This window comes from Choloepus didactylus (genome assembly GCF_015220235.1).
Source record: "Choloepus didactylus isolate mChoDid1 chromosome 25 unlocalized genomic scaffold, mChoDid1.pri SUPER_25_unloc1, whole genome shotgun sequence".
NCBI classification, from domain to species: domain Eukaryota; kingdom Metazoa; phylum Chordata; class Mammalia; order Pilosa; family Megalonychidae; genus Choloepus; species Choloepus didactylus.
The window spans coordinates 5,660,001-5,681,580 of NW_023637606.1; the positions used below are offsets into that span (position 1 = coordinate 5,660,001).

The following is a 21,580-nucleotide window of genomic DNA, read 5'->3' on the forward strand; positions in this document are numbered from 1 at the left end:
GTATGAGTATACTACAGTTTATCTGATCCACTGCAGATGGACATTTGGATTGTTTCTAGTTTGAATTACATTAATTGATTTTTGAATGTTAAGCCAGACTTGCCATTCCAGAAGAAACCAATTTTGTCATTGTGAATTCATGATATATCATTTATATATATTGCTGAGTGCTTGCTAATATTTTTGTTGGAATTTTTGTTTAGGGATGAGATTGGTGGCATTCTTGTAGGTGTCTTTTGGTGGCCATATGCATTTCTGTTAGGTATACCTGTCTGTAAGAAAGGGTTGAGTTTAGCTTTCACATAAAGGCAACGTGGAGTAGCGAAAATGGAAACTAGACAAGACTGGCTCAAATGGGCTCCGCGGTTAAAGGGAAGGAGAGAGCCCCTGATGTAAGCCCCGAGTTGGCGCTCCCAAAGGTAAGGCTAGTTAGCTTTCTTGGATTGGCTGTACCCTCTGGGGGTATCCAGCCAATGGAGAAACAGGGGAGGGACTTGTGTGTTAGGATTACAATAAATCTTGCTGTGTTCTATTTTTTGGCGCACCTGCCATGTTTCTGGCTGTGCATCGGTTCTTGCAAGATCGTGAATAAATTCTTTCCTTCTCCACAATCAGGTGAACATTTATTCGTTTTTTGCTTGTTTCTCACAATATCCAGCACTAGATTTGCATATGTTCAATTTATTAGGTAATTCCAAACAGTTTTCCTAAGTGTTTGTAAGTATATCATTTCCACCAGCCAAATGTGAGAATTCCTGTTTCTCCACATTCTGCCAAATATTCTTGTTGCCAGTCATTTAAATCTTAGCCATTCTGTTACAGGATCTGAGATGGTTTGAAAGAATGAACCTCAGAATAGTATGTTCTTAAAGTTAATTCATTTCTGTTGGTATAGCTCCATTGTAAATAGGATCTTTTGATGAGTAGGATATTAAGTTAAGGTGTGACAAAACTCATTCAGGGTTGTCTTCTTCTTACTGGAGTCCTTCAAAAGTGAATGAAACTCAGACAAAGAAAAGAAAAAGCCATGGAAACAAGAAGCTGAAAGCATTGGACCCAGAAGACAAGAGAGAGGCCAGCAGACACCATCATGTGCTTTGCCATGTGGCAGAGGAGTGCAAGAATGGGTCTGTCTTTGGGGAGAAAGCATTGCCTGATGATGCCTTGATTTGGACATTTTTTTCTGAGCCTCAAACCTGTAAGCTTTTAGACTAATAAATTTAGCAATAAATAAATTGCTAAAGCCAACCCATTTCATGGTATCTGTATTTCTGCAGCCTAGCAAGATAGAACAGGCTCTCCTGTGATTTTAATTTGCATTTTCCTGTTGGCTGAACACGTTTGCACATCAATTCAAGTAAAGTGCTGGACCACATCTTTTGCCCCCCATTTAACACAGTTGTCTTTTTCTTTCTGATTTATAGGGATTCTTTAAATAACCTGGAAATTAGCCCCTTGTCAACTATATTTTTGCAAATACCTTCCACCTCTCTGTGGATTACCTTTTCATTCTCTGAAAGAGTCTTTCCTGTATGGTTTGTAGTTTTTGTGTTCCATTTAAAAGAAATCTTTGCCCACCATGAAGTAGATATTCTCCTATATCATTGTCTAGAAGCTTTTACCTTGCCTCTTTGTATCAGCAATCCACCTGGCTTATAGCCCATCCTTTCCCTAATATCACACTGTCTAAATTACTGTAGTCATAATAAGTTATAATATCTCATAGAGTAAGTTCTTCCATTTTGTTCTTCTTGAAGATCATCCTTTCCCTAATACCTTTCCCTAATACCACACACCCTAATACCTTTCCCTAATACCACACTGTCTAAATTACTGTAGTCATAATAAGTTATAATATAATAAGTTATAATAAGTTATAATAAGTTATAATATCTCTAGAGTAAGTACCACACACCCTAATACCTTTCCCTAATACCTTTCCCTAATACCACATTGTCTAAATTACTGTAGTCGTAATAAGTTATAATATCTCGTAGAGTAAGTTCTTCCATTTTGTTCTTCTTGAAGATCATCTTGGCTGTTCTTGGTTTTAATTTGCATTTTCCTGTTGGCTGAGCACATTTGCACATCAATTCAAGTAAAGTGCTGGACCACATCTTTTGCCCCCCATTTAACACAGTTGTCTTTTTCTTTATGATTTATAGGGATTCTTTAAATAACCTGGAAATTAGCCCCTTGTCAACTATGTTTTTGCAAATACCTTCCACCTCTCTGTGGATTACCTTTTCATTCTCTGAAAGAGAGAGTCTTTCCTGTATGGTTTGTAGTTTTTGTGTTCCATTTAAAAGAAATCTTTGCCCACCATGAAGTAAATATTCTCCTATATCATTGTCTAGAAGCTTTTACCTTGCCTCTTTATATCAGCAATCCTCCTGGCTTATAGCCCATCCTTTCCCTAATACCACACTGTCTAAATTACTGTAGTCATAATAAGTTATAATATCTCATAGAGTAAGTTCTTCCATTTTGTTCTTCTTGAAGATCATCTTGGCTGTTCTTGGTCCTTTGCATTTTCATATTATTTTAGAATTAGTTCCACATGCACTCCCCCACCCACACATATATCTTTTGGGTTATTGATTGGGACTGCAATGAATGTACAGATCAATGGTAAGAGAGCTGATATTTTTACAATATTACATCTTCCAATCCCTGACTATGGTAATTCTGCTATTTATTTACATTTTCTTTAGTATTCTTGATAATGTTTCATAGTTGTTTGTGTAAAATTCCTGCACTTCTTTCATTAGACTTCATCTTAGGCACCTGATGTTTTTTGATGCTGTGCTGGTTTGGATGTATGATGTCCCCCAAAATGCCATGCTCTTTAATGCAATCTTGTGGGGGCCAATGGATTAGTGTTGATTAGGTAGGAAACTTTGGATTAGGTTGTTTCCATGGAGATGTGACCCACCCAATTGTAGGTGATAACTCTGATTAGATAATTTCCATGGAGGTGTGGCCCCGCCCATTCAGTGTGGGCCTTGATGAGTTTACTGGAGCACTATATAAGCTCAGACAGAAGGAGTGAGCTTGCTACAGCCAAGAGGGACACTTTGAAGAATGCACAGAAGCTGAGAGAGTAGCTGCAAATGAGAGACAGTTTCAAGATGGCTGTTAAAAGCAGACTCTTGCTCTGGAGAACCTAAGAGAGGACAGACACCCCAAAAGCAACTGAGAGTGACATTTTGAAGAGAAGCTGCAGCCTAGAGAGGAACATGCTGGGAGAAAGTCATTTTGAAACCAGAATTTGGAGCAGATACCACACACGTGCCGTCCCAGCTAACAGAGGTTTTCTGGACACCATTGGCCATCCTCCAGTGAAGGTACCCAATTGTTGATGTGTTATCTTGGACACTTTATGGCCTTAAGACTGTAACTGTGTAACCAAATAAACCCCCTTTGTAAAGGCCAATACATGCCCACTGGTAGTTTCTGAGGGCTCCTTAGTTTTGTTATTTTTTTATACCAATGTTTGTAATCATTCCCTTTTGAAGGACTCCAGTAAGAAGAAGACAACCCTGAATGAGTTTTGTCACACCTTAACTTAATATCCTACTCATCAAAAGATCCTACTTACAGTGGAGCTATACCAACAGGAATGAATTAACTTTAAGAACATACTGTTCTGAGGTTCATTCTTTCAAACCATCTCAGATCCTGTAACAGAATGGCTAAGATTTAAATGACTGGCAACAAGAATATTTGGCAGAATGTGGAGCAAGAGGAATTCTCACATTTGACTGGTGGAAATGATATACTTACAAACACTTAGGAAAGCTGTTTGTAATCATGTTTGATGCTGAAAATGCTTTGGAATCCATGTTGAAGACCATTTAAAAAATGCAAAATTACCCTTCATTTATAGAAGGTCTAAGCTCACACTGCACAGAAATTGGAACTTGAAATGTGAAGGAGTCCCAGCTTCTTTTTCTTTTCACATGTGAAATTTCATTTATTGAGGTGAAGTTCACATAACATATAAAATTAGCCATTTTGTATTGAGCTATTCAGTAGCATTTAGTACATTCACAATGTTGAGCAACTTCCTCTTCCATCTAGTTTAAAGACATTTTCTTCACTCCAAAAGGCAACCCTCTATCTATTAAGCAGTTACTGCCCATTTCCCATGCATACCATCTAGGTAACCATGGATATCCTTATGCACAAATCTACAGACCATCTCTTACAATCGGATACTTGGAAAGCTGGAGAAACTTGAACTGTAGTAACAATAACAATAATAATACTAAATACTTATTTAGCCCTTACCATGTGACAAAAGTATAACTCATTTGATCTTTTTTTTTTTTCAGCTTCTTCATGGAGACCTGCATGTATGGGAATGATAAGAGTCTGAAGCTCGGTCATGTCCCTGCTGTGGGGATATGTGGGACGCATGGAATAGATGTGTGCAGCTGCCTCAGGCTTTTATCAGTCTTCAGTACAAAGGCAGGGTAGATAAAATCATGAATGATCAAATTTATGCACCATGCATTGTCAGAGACACACACCATGTTCTTATAAGGTGATTTCTTGGCAAGTATTAGTGATTTAAAAATTGGTTTCATTTCCAACCTGGCCCAGAGGTAACTACTGGTTACACCATCAGAATATTTTTCTTTGAACAGCAAATTAAAGACAGAGGAGGGTAAAGGGTTGCAAATTTTGGTGTTTTAGTTTCTTTGCCAAACAGTCTATGCATCTTGGCACACAAACCCTTCCAACCCCACTCACTCACAGTGAATTTACACTTTTTGATAATCTAATGCATTAGGAGTGACCTGTTTGTCTGAACCAGTAGAATAACTGGAGATGAAGCTAGTTGTCCAATAGATGCTGAACCCACAGAAAAATCCCATGGAGTTCAAATTTATCCAATGATATTTAAATAAGATAAATGAAATGTTATCAAATAAGGACGTTTAGAAGAGGTGATCACATTTTAAATGCAAGAATACCAATAAAAAAAAATGGAGGATGTCTCATTTTTCTCTTCCTCTGGGTACTTCATTTCCAACATATTCAAATCCATGAGATGAAGGAAATATTAAGTCAAGCAGAAACACACCCTGCAATGAAAGTGAAAACTCTCTTCAGGTCTGTTGAGTTGCTCCAGGTGGGGTGGACAGTGAGGTGAGCCACACTCCCCCTCTTTGAGTCCACCAGCATCAGGTGAGTCTCCACCCCATCTCTCCACATGACTTCTTTTTTTTTTTTTTTTAAATCATCATTTTATTGAGATATATTCACATACCACGCAGTCATACAAAACAAATCATACATTCGATTGTTTACAGTACCATTACATAGTTGTACATTCATCACCTAAATCAATCCCTGACACCTTCATTAGCACACACACAAAAATAACAAGAATAATAATTAGAGTGGAAAAGAGCAATTGAAGTAAAAAAGAACACTGGGTACCTTTGTCTGTTTGTTTGCTTCCCCTACTTTTCTACTCATCCATCCATAAACTAGACAAAGTGGAGTGTGGTCCTTATGGCTTTCCCAATCCCATTGTCACCCCTCATAAGCTACATTTTTATACAACTGTCTTCGAGATTCATGAGTTCTGGGTTGTAGTTTGATAGTTTCAGGTATCCACCACCAGCTACCCCAATTCTTTAGAACCTAAAAAGGGTTGTCTAAAGTGTGCGTAAGAGTGCCCACCAGAGTGACCTCTCGGCTCCTTTTGGAATCTCTCTGCCACTGAAGCTTATTTCATTTCCTTTCACATCCCCCTTTTGGTCAAGAAGATGTTCTCCGTCCCACGATGCCGGGTCTACATTCCTCCCCGGGAGTCATATTCTACGTTGCCAAGGAGATTGACTCCCCTGGGTGTCTGATCCCACGTAGAGGGGAGGGCAGTGATTTCACCTTTCAAGTTGGCTTAGCCAGAGAGAGAGGGCCACATCTGAGCAACAAAGAGGCATTCAGGAGGAGACTCTTAGGCACAAATATAGGGAGGCCTAGCCTCTCCTTTGCAGCAACCGTCTTCCCAAGGGTAAAACTTATGGTAGGGGGCTCAACCCATCAAACCACCAGTCCCCTATGTCTGTGGTCATGTTAGCAACCATGGAGGTGGGGTAGGCGAATACCCCTGCATTCTCCACAGGCTCCTCAAGGGGGCACTACATCTTTTTTTTCCCCTTGTTTTTCTTTCTTTTTTTTTTTTTTTAACTTTCCCTTCTTTTTTAAATCAACTGTATGAAAAAAAAAGTTAAAAAGAAAACAAACATACAATAAAAGAACATTTCAAAGAGACCATAACAAGGGAGTAAGAAAAAGACAACTAACCTAAGATAACTGCTTAACTTCCAACATGTTCCTACTTTACCCCAAGAAAGTTACATAATATAGCAACATTTCTGTGAACTTGTTCCTACTATATCCATCAGAAATTACAGACCATAGTCATTCCTGGGCATCCCCAGAACGTTAAATAGCTTATCTGTTCTTCTCGGATTATTGTTCCCCCTTCCTTAATTGCTCTCTACTGCTAGTTTCAAAGTTCACATTAGTGGTAGCATATAATATTTCTCTTTTTGTGCCTGGCTTATTTCGCTCAGCATTATGTCTTCAAGGTTCATCCATGTTGTCATATGTTTCACGAGATCGTTCCTTCTTACTGCCGTGTAGTATTCCATCGTGTGTATATACCACATTTTATTTATCCACTCATCTGTTGAAGGACATTTGGGTTGTTTCCATCTCTTGGCAATTGTGAATAATGCTGCTATGAACATTGGCGTGCAGATATCTGTTCGTGTCGCTGCTTTCCGATCTTCCGGGTATATACCGAGAAGTGCAATTGCTGGATCGAATGGTAACTCTATATCTAGTTTTCTAAGGAACTGCCAGACTGACTTCCAGAGTGGCTGAACCATTATACAGTCCCACCAACAATGAATAAGAGTTCCAATTTCTCCACATCCCCTCCAGCATTTGTAGTTTCCTGTTTGTTTAATGGCAGCCACTCTAATAGGTGTTAGATGGTATCTCATTGTGGTCTTAATTTGCATCTCTCTAATAGCTAGTGAAGCTGAACATTTTTTCATGTGTTTCTTGGCCATTTGTATTTCCTCTTCAGAGAACTGTCTTTTCATATCTTTTGCCCATTTTAAAATTGGGCTGTCTGTACTATTGTCATTGAGTTGTAGGATTTCTTTATATATGCAAGATATCAGTCTTCTGTCAGATACATGGTTTCCAAAAATTTTTTCCCATTGAGTTGGCTGCCTCTTTACCTTTTTGAGAAATTCCTTTGAGGTGCAGAAACTTCTAAGCTTGAGGAGTTCCCATTTATCTATTTTCTCTTTTGTTGCTTGTGCTTTGGGTGGAAAGTCTAGGAAGTGGCCGCCTAATACAAGGTCTTGAAGATGTTTTCCTACATTATCTTCTAGGAGTTTTATGGTACTTTCTTTTATATTGAGATCTTTGGTCCATTTTGAGTTAATTTTTGTGTAGGAGGTGAGGTAGGGGTCCTCTTTCATTCTTTTGGATATGGATATCCAACTCTCCCAGCCCCATTTGTTGAAAAGACCATTATGGCTCAGTTCAGTGACTTTGGGGGCCTTATCAAAGATCAGTCGGCCATAGATCTGAGGGTCTATCTCTGAATTCTCAATTCGATTCCATTGATCTATATGTCTATCTTTGTGCCAGTACCATGCTGTTTTGGCAACTGTGGCTTTATAATAAGCTTCAAAGTCAGGGAGTGTAAGTCCTCCCACTTTGTTTTTCTTTTTTAGAGTGTCTTTAGCAATTCGAGGCATCTTCCCTTTCCAAATAAATTTGATAACTAGCTTTTCCAAGTGTGCAAAGTAGGTTGTTGGAATTTTGATTGGGACTGCATTGAATCTGTAGATGAGTTTGGGTAGAATTGACATCTTAATGACATTTAGCCTTCCTATCCATGAACATGGAATATTTTTCCATCTTTTAAGGTCCCCTTCTATTTCTTTTAGTAGAGTTATGTAGTTTTCTTTGTATAGGTCTTTTACATCTTTGGTTAAGTTTATTCCTAGGTACTTGATTTTTTTAGTTGCTATTGAAAATGGTATCTTTTTCTTGAGTGTCTCTTCAGTTGTTCATTTGTAGCATATAGAAACATTTCTGACTTATGTGCATTAATCTTGTATCCCGCTACTTTGCTAAATTTGTTTATTAGTTCTTGTAGCTGTATCGTCGATTTCTCAGGGTTTTCTAAATATAAGATCATATCATCTGCAAACAATGACAGTTTTACTTCTTCTTTTCCAATTTGGATGCCTTTTATTTCTTTGTCTTGCCGGATTGCCCTGGCTAGCACTTCCAGCACAATGTTGAATAACAGTGGTGACAGCGGGCATCCTTGCTTGTTCCTGATCTTAGAGGGAAGGCTTTCAGTCTCTCACCATTGAGTACTATGCTGGCTGTGGGTTTTTCATATATGCTCTTTATCATGTTGAGGAAGTTTCCTTCAATTCCCACCTTTTGAAGTGTTTTTATCAAAAAGGGATGTTGGATTTTGTCAAATGCTTTTTCAGCATCTATTGAGATGATCAATTGATTTTTCCCTTTTGACTTGTTAATGTGTTGTAATACATTGATTGTTTTTCTTATGTTGAACCATCCTTGCATGCCTGGAATGAACCCCACTTGGTCATGGTGTATGATTTTTTTAATGTGTCTTTGGATTCGATTTGCAAGTATTTTGTTGAGGATTTTTGCATCTATATTCATTAGGGAGATTGGCCGGTAGTTTTCCTTTTTTGTAGCATCTTTGCCTGGTTTTGGTATTAGATTGATGTTAGCTTCATAAAATGAGTTAGGTAGTGTTCCATTTTCTTCCATGTTTTGAAAGAGTTTGAGTAAGATTGGTGTCAGTTCTTTCTGGAAAGTTTGGTAGAATTCCCCTGTGAAGCCATCTGGCCCTGGGCATTTATTTGTGGGAAGATTTTTGATGACTGATTGGATCTCTTTGCTTGTGATGGGTTGATTGAGGTCTTCTATTTCTTCTCTGGTCAGTCTAGGTTGTTCATATGTTTCCAGGAAATTGTCCATTTCTTCTACATTGTCCAGTTTGGTGCGATAGAGTTGTTCATAATATCCTCTTATAATTTTTTTAATTTCTTCAGGATCTGCAGTTATGTCACCTTTTTCATTCATTATTTTGTTTATATGGGTCTTCTCTCTTTTTGATTTTGTCAGTCTAGCTAGGGGCTTGTCAATCTTGTTGATCTTCTCAAAGAACCAACTTTTGGTGATATTTATCCCCTCTGTTGTTTTTTTGTTCTCTATGTCATTTATTTCTGCTTTAATCCTTGTTATTTCTTTTCTTCTACTTGGTTTAGCATTGGTTTGCTGTTCATTTTATAGCTTCTTCAGTTGATCCATTAGTTCTTTGATTTTGGCTCTTTCTTCCTTTTTAATATATGCGTTTAGTGCTATAAATTTCCCCCTTAGCACTGCTTTTGCTGCATCCCATAGGTTTTGGTATGTTGTGTTCTCATTTTCATTCATCTCTATATATTTAGCAATTTCTCTTGCTATTTCTTCTTTAACCCACTGATTGTTTAGGAGTGTGTTGTTTAACCTCCAGGTATTTGTGAATTTTCTAAGTCTCTGATGGTTATTGACTTCTAATTGTATTCCATTGTGGTCAGAGAATGTGCTTTGAATAATTTCAATCTTTTTAAATTTATTGAGGCTTGTTTTATGTCCCAGCATATGATCTGTTCTGGAGAAAGTTCCGTGAGCACTAGAAAAGTATGTGTATCCTGGTGATTCGGGATGTAACGTCCTGTATATGTCTGTTAAATCTAATTCATTTATCAGATTGTTTAGGTTTTCAGTTTCCTTATTGGTCTTCTGTCTGGTTGATCTATCTATAGGAGAGAGTGAAGTGTTGAAGTCTCCCACAATTATTGTGGAAACATCAATTGCTTCCTTTAGTTTTGCCAGTGTTTCTCTCATGTATTTTGTGGCACCTTGATTGGGTGCATAGACATTTACGATTGTTATTTCTTCTTGCTGAATTGCCCCTTTTGTTAGTATGTAGTGGCCTTCTTTGTCTCTCAAAACATCCCTGCATTTGAAGTCTATTTTATCTGAGATTAATATTGCTACACCTGCTTTCTTTTGGCTGTAGCTTGCATGAAATATTTTTTTCCATCCTTTCACTTTCAGTTTCTTTGTGTCCCTGTGTCTAAGATGAGTCTCTTGTATGCAACATATTGATGGTTCATTTTTTTTGATCCATTCTGCGAATCTGTATCTTTTAATTGGGGAGTTTAATCCATTTACATTCAACGTTATAACCGTGAAGGCATTTCTTGAATCGGCCATCTTATCCTTTGGTTTATGTTTGCCATATTTTTCCCTCTCTCTATTAATATCCTTTATTGTACCCATACCGAATCTCTTTAGTACTGAACCTTTCTCCAAGTCTCTCTGTCCTGTCTTTGTTTCTCTGTCTGTAGGGCTCCCTTTAGTATCTCCAGTAGGGCAGGTCTCTTGTTAGCAAATTCTCTCAGCATTTGTTTGTCTGTGAAAAATTTAAGCTCTCCCTCAAATTTGAAGGAGAGCTTTGCTGGATAAAGTATTCTTGGCTGGAAATTTTTCTCACTCAGAATTTTAAATATATCGTGCCACTGCCTTCTCACCTCCATGGTGGCTGCTGAGTAGTCACTACTTAGTCTTATGCTGTTTCCTTTGTATGTGATGAATTGCTTTTCTCTTGCTGCTTTCAGAACTTGCTCCTTCTCTTCTGTGTTTGACAGTGTGGTCAGTATATGTCTCGGAGTGGGTTTATTTGGATTTATTCTATTTGGAGTTCGTTGAGCATTTATAATTTGTGTATTTATGTTGTTTAGAAGATTTGGGAAGTTTTCCCCAACGATTTCTTTGAATACACTTCCTAGACCTTTACCCTTTTCTTCCCCTTCTGGGACACCAATGAGTGTTATATTCGGACATTTCATATTATCTATCATATCCCTGAGGTCCATTTCGATTTTTTCAATTTTTTTCCCCATTCCTTCTTTTATGCTTTCATTTTCCATTCTGTCATCTTCCAGGTCACTGGTTCGTTGTTCAACTTCCTCTAGTCTTGTACTATGAGTGTCCAGAATCTTTTTAATTTGGTCAACAGTTTCTTTAATTTCCATAAGATCATCCATTTTTTTATTTAGTCTTGCATTGTCTTCTGTATTCTCTTCTAGAGTCTTCTTGATTTCCTTTATATCCCGTACTATGGTCTCATTGTTCATCTTTAGTTCTTTGAGTAGCTACTCTAGGTGCTGTGTCTCTTCTGGTCTTTTGATTTGGGTGCTTAGGCTTGGGTTATCCATATCGTCTGGTTTTTTCATATGCTTTATAATTTTCTGTTGTTTTTGGCCTCGTGGCATTTGCTGAACTTGATAGGGTTCTTTTAGGGTTTGTAGACCTATTGAAGTCCTTATCTCTAATTTGTCAGATCTACAGCTTTGTGGAGTACACTTTCTCTAACTAACCAGCAGGTGGCGTCCACGAGCCACCTGTTCTCCACAAGCCAGTTCTCCCCTGCTTAGCCTTTTTGGTGAGTGGGGGAGTGAGTCTTGTGGGGACCAATTGGTGTACCAAGCTTGCGTGTGTAGTTGGTGTTGCCTGCCCTGTATGTGGGGCGTGTTTCTGGGCAGTCGGGGAGGGGGGGTGGCCCTAACAGTCAAATCTCCCTGGTGATCCTAGAGTTTTAAAGCTGCTGCAATAGTCTAATCCTTCAGTTCAGTCCTGCTACAGTTTGTCTCTGCCACTGACCCACAAGTCCTTGGTATTGGGGTATGGCTCCTGAGACTTGCAAGTGGGCCCCTCTTCCAGGCTGTGCACCCCAGGTCCTCTGTTGAGGGATGACTGTGGTATGTCACAGGTGAGTGCCGTACCCCCAGGGCAGTTCTGGGCTGCTGGGCTGTGTAGGGAGGCTCCCAGTCTGCTCAAATGATGGCTGAATGGGGCTTTGTTAATTCACACTGCTCCACCTTCCCAACTCTGGGACAATCAGCTGAGGCTGCAGGGAAGGCTAATGTCCACGCCCAGTTTTGTGGTGTGTGCCTGTTATTTGAAGCACTTCCGTCACACTGGGTTGTCTGGGGCAGCTCTGTGCTATGGGGCTGGCGATGGGCAGGAGTGTTTCCTGTCCACCAGGATGGTGGCTGTGAGTGGACACCCCCCTTTTCTTGGGAAGTTGTGGTGTTTAGTGAATTTTCCCAACCACTGGATTATTGCCTTTTGTCTCAGAGCTCTCTTAGTTCTGCTCTTGATTTGACGTGCCGAAATTGAACGTCTTTGAAGCTTTCTGTATTGGGCTTCTTAGAGTAATTGTTTTAGAAAAAGAAAAAAGGATTAAAAAAAAAAAAAAAAAAAGGCCCTCCTCAGAGATCTAATGGGTTATTGAAATGCTAAGAGACAAAGCAACCAGGGCCATTAAGGAAAGGTCCACAGGGCAGAGAGATCAGCTTTTCTTCGGGATTTGCATATGCGCCTCAAGGCCTGAGCTCCGCCCTTCCCCTTTCTGTGTTCACCAGAACTCCAAAAATCCTCTGCTTTTATTTTGGAGTTTTTTGTGTTGTTTTTTTTTTTTCTATGCCTGTCTCCTCTCTGCTGGGCTGGCTGCTCTCAGGTTCTCTGGTGTCCGGTCTCAGTCTATCTATGGTTGGAGTTTCGATCAATAGAATGAGTTTCCGATAAGGGCTGCCACTGCAGTTCTCCCTTCTCCTTCCCGGAGCTGACGGCCCCTCCTCCCACGGGACTGAGCCTGGCAGGGAGGGGCGCGGGTCCCCTGGCCACAAAAACTTACAGATTTCGCTGATCTCAGCAGTTCGACATTTTCATGAGTGTTGTATGAAGTATGCGCAAAGTCAGATTGCTCTGTGGTGTCCAGTCCACGCAGTTCCTGGCTTTCTACCTACTTTCCTGGAGGAGTAACTAAAACATACAGCTCACCAGTCTGCCATCTTGCCCCGCCTCCTCCTTTCCCTCATTTTTGATAGATAGATTCTCTGACTGTAGATTCTCTTTCCGTATCTTAAACATATCAAACCACTGCCTTCTTGCTTCCATGCTGCTGAGAAGTTGGCACTAAATCTGTTCCTTGGTGTTCCGGTTTGCTAATGCTGCTGTTATGGAAAATACCAGAAATGGATTGGCTTTTATAAAGGGGGGTTTATTTGGTTAGAAATCTGCAGTCTGAAAGCCATGAAAATGTCCTAATTGAGGCATCAACAGGAGTATACCTTCACCAAAGGAAGGCCAGTGGTGTCTGGAAAATCTCTGTTAGCTGGGAAAGCACGTGGCTGGTATCTGCTGATGCTGGATTGTGTTTCAGCTCCTCTCTCAGCTCCTGCACATTCTTCAAACTATTACTCTTGGGACATTTTGTCCTCTCTTAGCTTCTCCAGAGCAAACACTGGGCTAGCATCTCCAAAGTGTCAGTAAAAGTCTGCTTTCAGCAGCTGTCTCCAAAATATCTCTCTTAGCTGCTCTCCAAAATGCCACTGGCAGCTGCTCTGAGGTCCTTCTGTTTGAGAGCTTTTTATAGCACTCCAGTGATTAAATCAAGACCAACCCTGAATGGGTGGGACCCATATCTCCATGGAAAGAATCCATTCAAACCGTTCACTCACAGTTGATTGAGTCACATCTCCATGGAAACGCTCAATCAAAGGATTCCAACCTAATCAACACTAATACATCTGCCCCCACAAGATTGCATCAAAGAACATGGCACATAATACATCCAAACCAGCACACTTTATATATGACAAATCACTTTTCTTTCATGCTTTGAAGATTTCCTCTTTATCTTTGCCATTTGGCATTCTGATTTGTATGTGTCTTAGTGTAGGTCTAATAGAATTTATTCCATTTAGGGTATGTTGTGCTTCTCGGGTATGTATATTTATGTCTTTCATTAGAGTTGGGAAATTTTCAGCCATTATTTCCTCAAATACTTTTTCTGCCCCTTTTCCCTTCTCTTCTTCTGGGACACCCATGATGTTTATGTTTGTGCACTCCATGCTGTCATTCAAATCCCTGGGACACTGCTTAATGTTTTCTATTCATTTCTCTATCTGTTCTTCTGATTGTATGCTTTTGATTGTCCTGTCTTCATGTTTACTGATTTTTTCACTGTCTGCTCAAACCTGCTGTTGTATGCCTGTATGTTCCAGTTTGCTAGAGCTGCCATTAAGCAAAATACTAGATATGGATTGGCTTTTATAAAGGGGATTTATTTGGTTACAAAGTTGTAGTTCTAAGGCCATAGAAGTGTCTATGCTAACGCATCAACAAGAAGTTACGTTCACTGAAGAATGGCCGATGGTGTCTGGAATACCTTGTCAGTTGGGAAGGCATGTGGCTGGTGTTTACTGTTCCTTTGCTCCTGGGTTGCCTTTCAAAATGGCTTTCTCCAAAATGCATCTGGGTTTCTCTTAGCATCTCTCTCTCCGCTCCTGTGTATCCTTGCTTGTTCTCCCAGGGTGTTTCTCTCTAAGCACTGGGGGTCCTCTCAGCTCCTCCAGGGCAAACTCTGGGCTTCTTCTGTTACCTTAGCATCTCCAAATGTACCTCTGTCTGCATCTCCAAGCATCTCTCACCATCAGCAAGCTTCTGGTTGGCTCCTGGCTCTCTTTAATACTCTGTGAACTAATAAAGCCCCATTCTAAATGGGCAGCATCCATATCTCCATGGAAATAATTTAATCAAAGGTTCCACCCTAATCAGTCTGCCCCCACAAGATTGCATTAAAGAACATGGCTTTTTGGGGGGACATAATATTTCCAAACTGGCACACTCTAGTACATATTTTAATCTCCATTACTTTGCCCTCATCCCCATAATTTCTGTTTATCTTTCTTTTTAAACTTTCAAATTCTTCTTATGCTCACAGTATGTCTTCTTAATATCCTTTAGCTCTATATCCACATTTTCCTTCATCTCCTTGAATTGATTTGGGAGATTTGTTTGAACTTCCTTGCTTAGTTGTATGAAATTCTGTTTCCTCTGAAGTTTCAGTTTGTTCCCTTGACTGAGCCATATCTTTCTTTTTCTTAGTATGACTCAAAATATTTTGCTAATGTCTGGGCATCTGATTATTTTGGTGAGTTAACTCTGAAGATTAGTTTCCTCCTCTCTTCTATGGTTTTATTGTTGACTGGCTCTGTTAAGGCTCTTCTTTGATGGAAGGTCCCACTTATTCTGAACCTTTAGAGTATCCTATTTAACTGTCCAGATATTCTCATCTCTTCATCTGATTTTTATCCTGGATATGCAGTATATTTTTAAGATTACACCTTTTGTGCAACTGTTTCACCTCCAGAAGAATGTTTCCTTTCCTCTGTTCCTTCTCCAGGAATCTTGATCTGTTCTGTTTGTTTTTGAATTTTCAGTTCAAGTCCAACAAAAGCAACCCTCTGCTACAACAAAGGAAATTACACTCATCAGAGAAAAGCAACTAAATCTGGAACTTAATATTTGTAATGTCCAAAATATAATCTAAAATTACTCAACAGATGAAGAACCAAGAAAACTGAACACATTGTAAAGACAAAAGAAAATCAAGTGAGGGCAATAATGAAATGACCCAGAAGTTGAAAATAGCAGACAAGGATATTACAGGAGACTTTATAACTATCCTCAGTAAAGTAAAAGGAAATATGCTCATAATGAATCAAAAGACAAGATATGTTCATTATCTTAATTGTGGTGATGGTTTTACAAGTGTGTACATATATCAAATTATGTTAAATTGTACACTTTAAGTGCATGCATTTTATTGTGCATCACTTATACCTAAATAAAGCTATTTAGAACTATACCCCAAAACAGTTCTTTGAAAAAATCAATTAAATAGTTAAACCTCCAGTTTGACTGATCAAGGAAAAAGGGAAAGACACAAGTTACCAACATCAGGAATAAAAGGTATATCACTATATATTCTTTAATATTAAAAGGATAATAAAGGAATATTATGAACAGATTTATGTCAGTAAAAATTGATGACCTAGATGAAATGGACCAGTTCCTTGAAAGGCAAAAGTTACCACATTTCCCAAAACCCTATATCTATGAAACAAACTGAATATATAATAAAAATCCTTTACATAAATAGAATTTCAGGCTCAGATGGCTTCACTGGTAAAAATCAATCACACATTTATGGAAGAAATAACACACTCCTATAAAAATTCTTTCAGAATATAGAAAAATAGGGAAAAGTTCCTGTCTTACTTTTCCAGGACTGCTATGGAAAATACTTCACACTAGCTAGCTTAAACAACTGGAAATTATTGTCTCACAGTTTGAATGCTACAAGTCCAAAAAATCAAGGTCTTGATAGACCATGATTTCTCCCCAAAGTCTGTAGCTTTCAAGTGCCTGGTTTATCACAATCTTTGGGGTTCATTGGCCTGCATCTCTGCCCCATCGCATTGTCACCTGACATTCTCTGGCTTCTTCTGATTTCTGACTTCTACTGATTCATTGTGTCAGAATTTCCTTTGCTTACAAGGACTCTAGTCATATGAGTTAAGGTCTTCTGATTCAATTTAGCCTCATCTAAACAGGATTACTGAAGATCCTATTCACAAATGAGTCCACATCTTAACTAATAATGACATTCTAAAAAGTCCTACTTACAAATGGGCTCACACCCTCAGGATTGTGGATTAAGACCCAAACATGTCTTTTCTTGGGGACATGATTCAACCCCCAGTACTTCCCAAAGCATTTATCAAACCAAACAAAGACATTGTAAGAAAAACAAATCAGATCAATATTCTTTATGAACATAGATGTAAGAATCCTAAACAAAACTTGAGCATATCAAATCCAATAATACATAAGGGTGATACATCATAACCAAATGAAATTTATCTGAGGAATGCAAGTTTATTTTAACATCTGAAAATAAAGCCATGTATTTCACCACATTGAGAATAAAGGAAAAAACATGCAATCATTTCAATAAAATAGCAAAAACATTTGACAAAATTCAAAATTCATTCATGATTAAAACTCTTGACAAACTAGAAATAGAAGAGAACTTTTTTTTCAACCCGATAAGGGACATCTATAAAAATCAACATCTAGCATCATACTCAGTGGTGAAAGACTGAATAATTTCTGCCTAAGATCAGGAAAAAGGCAAGGATGCTCACTGACACCACTTCTACTTAACATTTTCCTGATGTCTTGGTCAGTGCAATAAGACAAGGAAAAAAACAGACATACAAATTTTAAATGAAGAATTAAAATGGCCTTTATTCACACATTTACATAATCATCTATTGAAAATCCTAAGGTATCTGCAAAAAATCTAATAGAACTATTAATGAATTCAACAAGTCACAGAACACAAAGTCAATATACAAAAATTAATTCCATTTATACATAGTTGCAATGACAACTGAAAATGGATTTTAAAAATTTTGATGCTATAGCATCAAAAAAATTAGGGATAAATTTAATGAAAGATGTGCAAGACCTGTATATTGAAAATTATAACACTTTGCTAAGGGACATTAAAGAATTAAATAAATGGAAGCATATACACTGTCCATGGATTGAAAGATTCAATATGGCATCTCTCCAAATTGGTCTAATGGCATGACCCTTTAAGTGCATGACCCAGTAGTTGCACTAATTAATTCCAATCACAACCCATTGGGCATAACTTAATCATATGACTACTCCAGCTGCAAGGGAGCCTGGGAAATGTAGTCTTCATTCTGGATAGCCATGTGCCCAAAAGAAACTCAAGGGTTCTATTACCATGAGTAAGAAGAGAATAGAAACTGGGAGACCAAGAAGAATAATGAAAAAGAAAGAACTTGCCAGATGGTAGAAGAGAGGGTCACAAAAATAATGAACTCAGGATCAGAATTGGGACCAATAAACATTCCCCAACTGGTTGGAGGGGACTTCTTATGTTTTTCTGGAAATATTTCAGAATTGCAATGCACTAGTGACTGCTGTTTGTCTCCTTTTCTCCCCTTTTCCAAATGAAAGTGTGTATTGTGGGCCCCTCATCAACCACTATATATGTTGGGGATGGAAGAAGACAGATATCTTGTGTCTTTGGTTTTATAGACCTGCTACTGAAATTCACACATCACCCTTGATGTAGAGACTATTCCACCTCACTCAGATATCCTGACTTTATACTTGAAGCTGTAACTGGTGGGTCTTTTGGGTTATCAATCTCAATAAGTGGTGAATATATTTTTCAAGGAGGAAGGAGAATGAGCTGAGGTTTTGGTGACAGGTGAGTGGATTCTGATATTCATTGGTGTTCCTCACCTAAAATTTTCAGCTTTCTTCCTCCCAGACTCATGGAAGGAAATCACTTCCCTGCAACCCCTGAAATTATTCAGGGCCACATGACATGCTTTGGTCAATGAAAGATGAGTGACAGTGATATGTACCCATCTGTGATTTTCTATTTTCCCTTCCCATCACAGTGATCACGTCAAGATGAAGCCTTCTTCAGCCTCCCAAATACAAAACCCCTTGCTGACCTCCAACACAGTGTGAACAAAGAATAAATTTACATTGCATACAAATATTTGAGGGCTGTTTGTTACTGCAACATAATCTATCCTAGCCTATCCTGAGCAACACACAAGCTTTGGGGGAAGATGAAAATATCAGCTTTGATTATCAAATTAGAAATTTTTAGTCTCAAGCAAAGCAATAGACATAAAAGTTAAGTTTTGCCAACAGAAAAAAGTGTTTTATAAATTCTGTCAGCTATAATTATGTGTTTACATTTAAAACTGAAGAACTAATGGTTAAGCTTGCAATATGCTAGATGGGCTGAGGTTATGATACTTAAAATAATAATAGTAATAATAATTATCATAGCAGCAAGCAGTTCCTAACTATAGCAGCCCTGTGCTAAGTACTTTATGAATATTAATCCCTTTAATTCTCATAGTAAGTCTACAACACAGGTTGTATTATCACCTCCAGGGAACTGAGGCATAGAGAGGTTAAGTAACTTGGCTACGGTCACACAGCTGGTAAATGATGGCAACAGGATTCAAACTTGGGCAGCAGAGCTCAAGTTATGGTAAAGAAAGTGAGGTGATTCATGCAAATTCAATTGTGTTTTGATTATTTAATCCTCACATCCACTCTGGGATACCACCTATTTTAGTTAGGGTTCTCTAGGGAAACAGAACCAACAAGAGATGTTCCTCTCTTTATTTAATATTTTGACATTTTGTTTGTCAAGTATTTTTTGAATTAATTTTGATTTTTAAAAATAATGCAGCAGAATATTATTTATCTTGATGATTAAGTTTTTTGGTGCTCGCTTGAGTTTTTTTTGAAGATACAAGTGGATCCATAATGACTTATTAATACTTCGAGATTTCACACCTATATATACAAACATTTTCTTTTTTTATACCACGTTAACATCTGTAGAGTCCTTCGTATGTGCCAGGTAATACGGACAACATTTAAAGAACATATTACGGAGCCTTCCCCTTAACCCTGATCCTACTTATCCTACTTACCCCCCTTCTCTTCCTCTTCTGCCCCCTTTCGTTCCCAGCACAGTCACCCTCGGGGGGGGAGAGAGAGAGAGAGAGGGAGAGAGAGAGAGAGAGAGAGAGACATCCCTGCCCATCCTAAGAGCCAGAGGGCGGGTGGAGGGAGAGGAAGAAGTCAACCCAGCCGTCTGCGAGCAGAGGCAGCCCGGAGCTCGGCGGTTCACGGATGCGCGCCCCCGGCAGCTGCGCCCTCGCCACCGCTGCCTCCGCCCTTGCCGAGCTGAGCCAGGGCGCCCAGACGCCGTCTTCTTCGCCTGGTCCTATAGTCCCGACCTCCTCCTAGCAGCTCCGGAGCTGCGAGACGGGACCGGGCTGAGGTGCCCTGACGCGCAGCCCCACAGGAGGCTGAGGCGCGCGCGGCTAGCAGATGGGTGGGTGAGCAGGCGCCCCGGTGGCCTCTACCTTCTTTCCGCGGGAGTTGAATCTGCCCTGCCCGTGTCCAGGTGCTGGGCTTCCGGAAGGACACGGACACCCTATCCCCGCCTTGTCACGCTGCCTAAAGTGGAGACGGAAGCCCTAGGACTGGCTGGATCGCCTGGGAAACAGGGGCAGATGCCAGAAAACATGCAAGTGTCTCAGCTTAAAATGGTGAATTACTCCTATGATGAAGATCTTGAAGAACTCTGTCCCGTGTGTGGAGATAAAGGGTCTGGGTAACATCATGGGCTTCTCACCTGTGAAAGCTGCAAGGGATTTTTTAAGAGAACAGTCCAAAATAATAAAAGGTACACATGTTTAGAAAACCAGAACTGCCAAATTGACAAACCACAGAGAAAGCGTTGCCCTTACTGTCGATTTCAAAAATGACTAAGTGTTGGAAGGAAGCTAGAAGCGGTCAGGGCCAAACGAATGCATGGAGGAAGGGCTAAGTTTGGGCCAATGTACAAGAGAAACAGGGCCCCGAAGCAACAGAAAAGAGCCCTCATCCAAGCCAATGGACTTAAGCTAGAAGCTTTGTCTCACCTGATCCAGGCAATGCCCTCGGACCTGACCATCTCTTCTGCAATCCAGAACATCCATTCTGCCTCCAAAGGCCTAGCTCTGAACCATGCTGCCTTGCCACCTACAGACTATGACAGGAGTCCCCTTGTAACCTCCCCCATTAGCATGGCAATGCCACATCATGGCAGTCTGCAAGGTTTACCAAACTTACAGCCACTTTCCTAGCCAGGCCATCAAGTCCAAGTACCCAGACCCCTATACCAGCTCACCCGAGTTGATTATGGGTTATTCCTATATGGATAGTTACTGGGCAAGCTCCCCGGCAAGCATCCCACATCTGGTACTGGAACTTTTGAAGTGTGAGCCAGATGAGCCTCAAGTGCAGGCCAAAATCATGGCATATTTGCAGCAGGAGCAAGCTAACTGAAGCAAGCATGAAAAGCTGAGCACATTTGGCCTTACGTGCAAAATGACTGATCAAACCCCCTTCTCCATTGTTGAGTGGGTCGGGAGTAGTGTCTTCTTCAGAGAACTTAAGGTATGTCATCACTATCACAACTTATAATATCCCTTTCAGCAAAGACCTGTGTTCCTAATTCATATATTCATGGTGCTGAAAATGTGTTTTCTTTACTTTTCTTCTTTGTGTGGTTTTCATAGTATTTTAAGACCTTGACTTCAGGACTGTTGCACCTTAACTTTATGTGGCTTTTATTGTCTGTAGCTCTTAATTTGGAGGAATGAAATTTAACCTAAAATATAGGAGACTTTGGTTATAATAATTCTATTATCTGAGTAATAGAATTAGTCATTATTTATTCCCTTTAACTCAGATGGTTTATGGCTAGAAAATTTAAGTCAATGTGAAGCAACCAACATCTTGTAAACTAAAAAACAAAAAAAAACAAAAAAAAAACAGGAATCATATTATAATGATGCCATTTTGAAGGTTTCTTTCAAAGGAAAAAAAAAGGTGCCACTATTGAGTTATGTTTAGATACTAAACAATGTAAATAATACCACTGGTTAGTAGTACC

General features: G+C 39.4%; 1 pseudogene; it reads left to right on the forward strand.

Moving 5' to 3' along the window:
• Positions 1–353: 353 nt before the first annotated feature.
• On the forward strand, positions 354–21,108 carry LOC119525305 (annotated as a pseudogene).
• Positions 21,109–21,580: the final 472 nt, after the last annotated feature.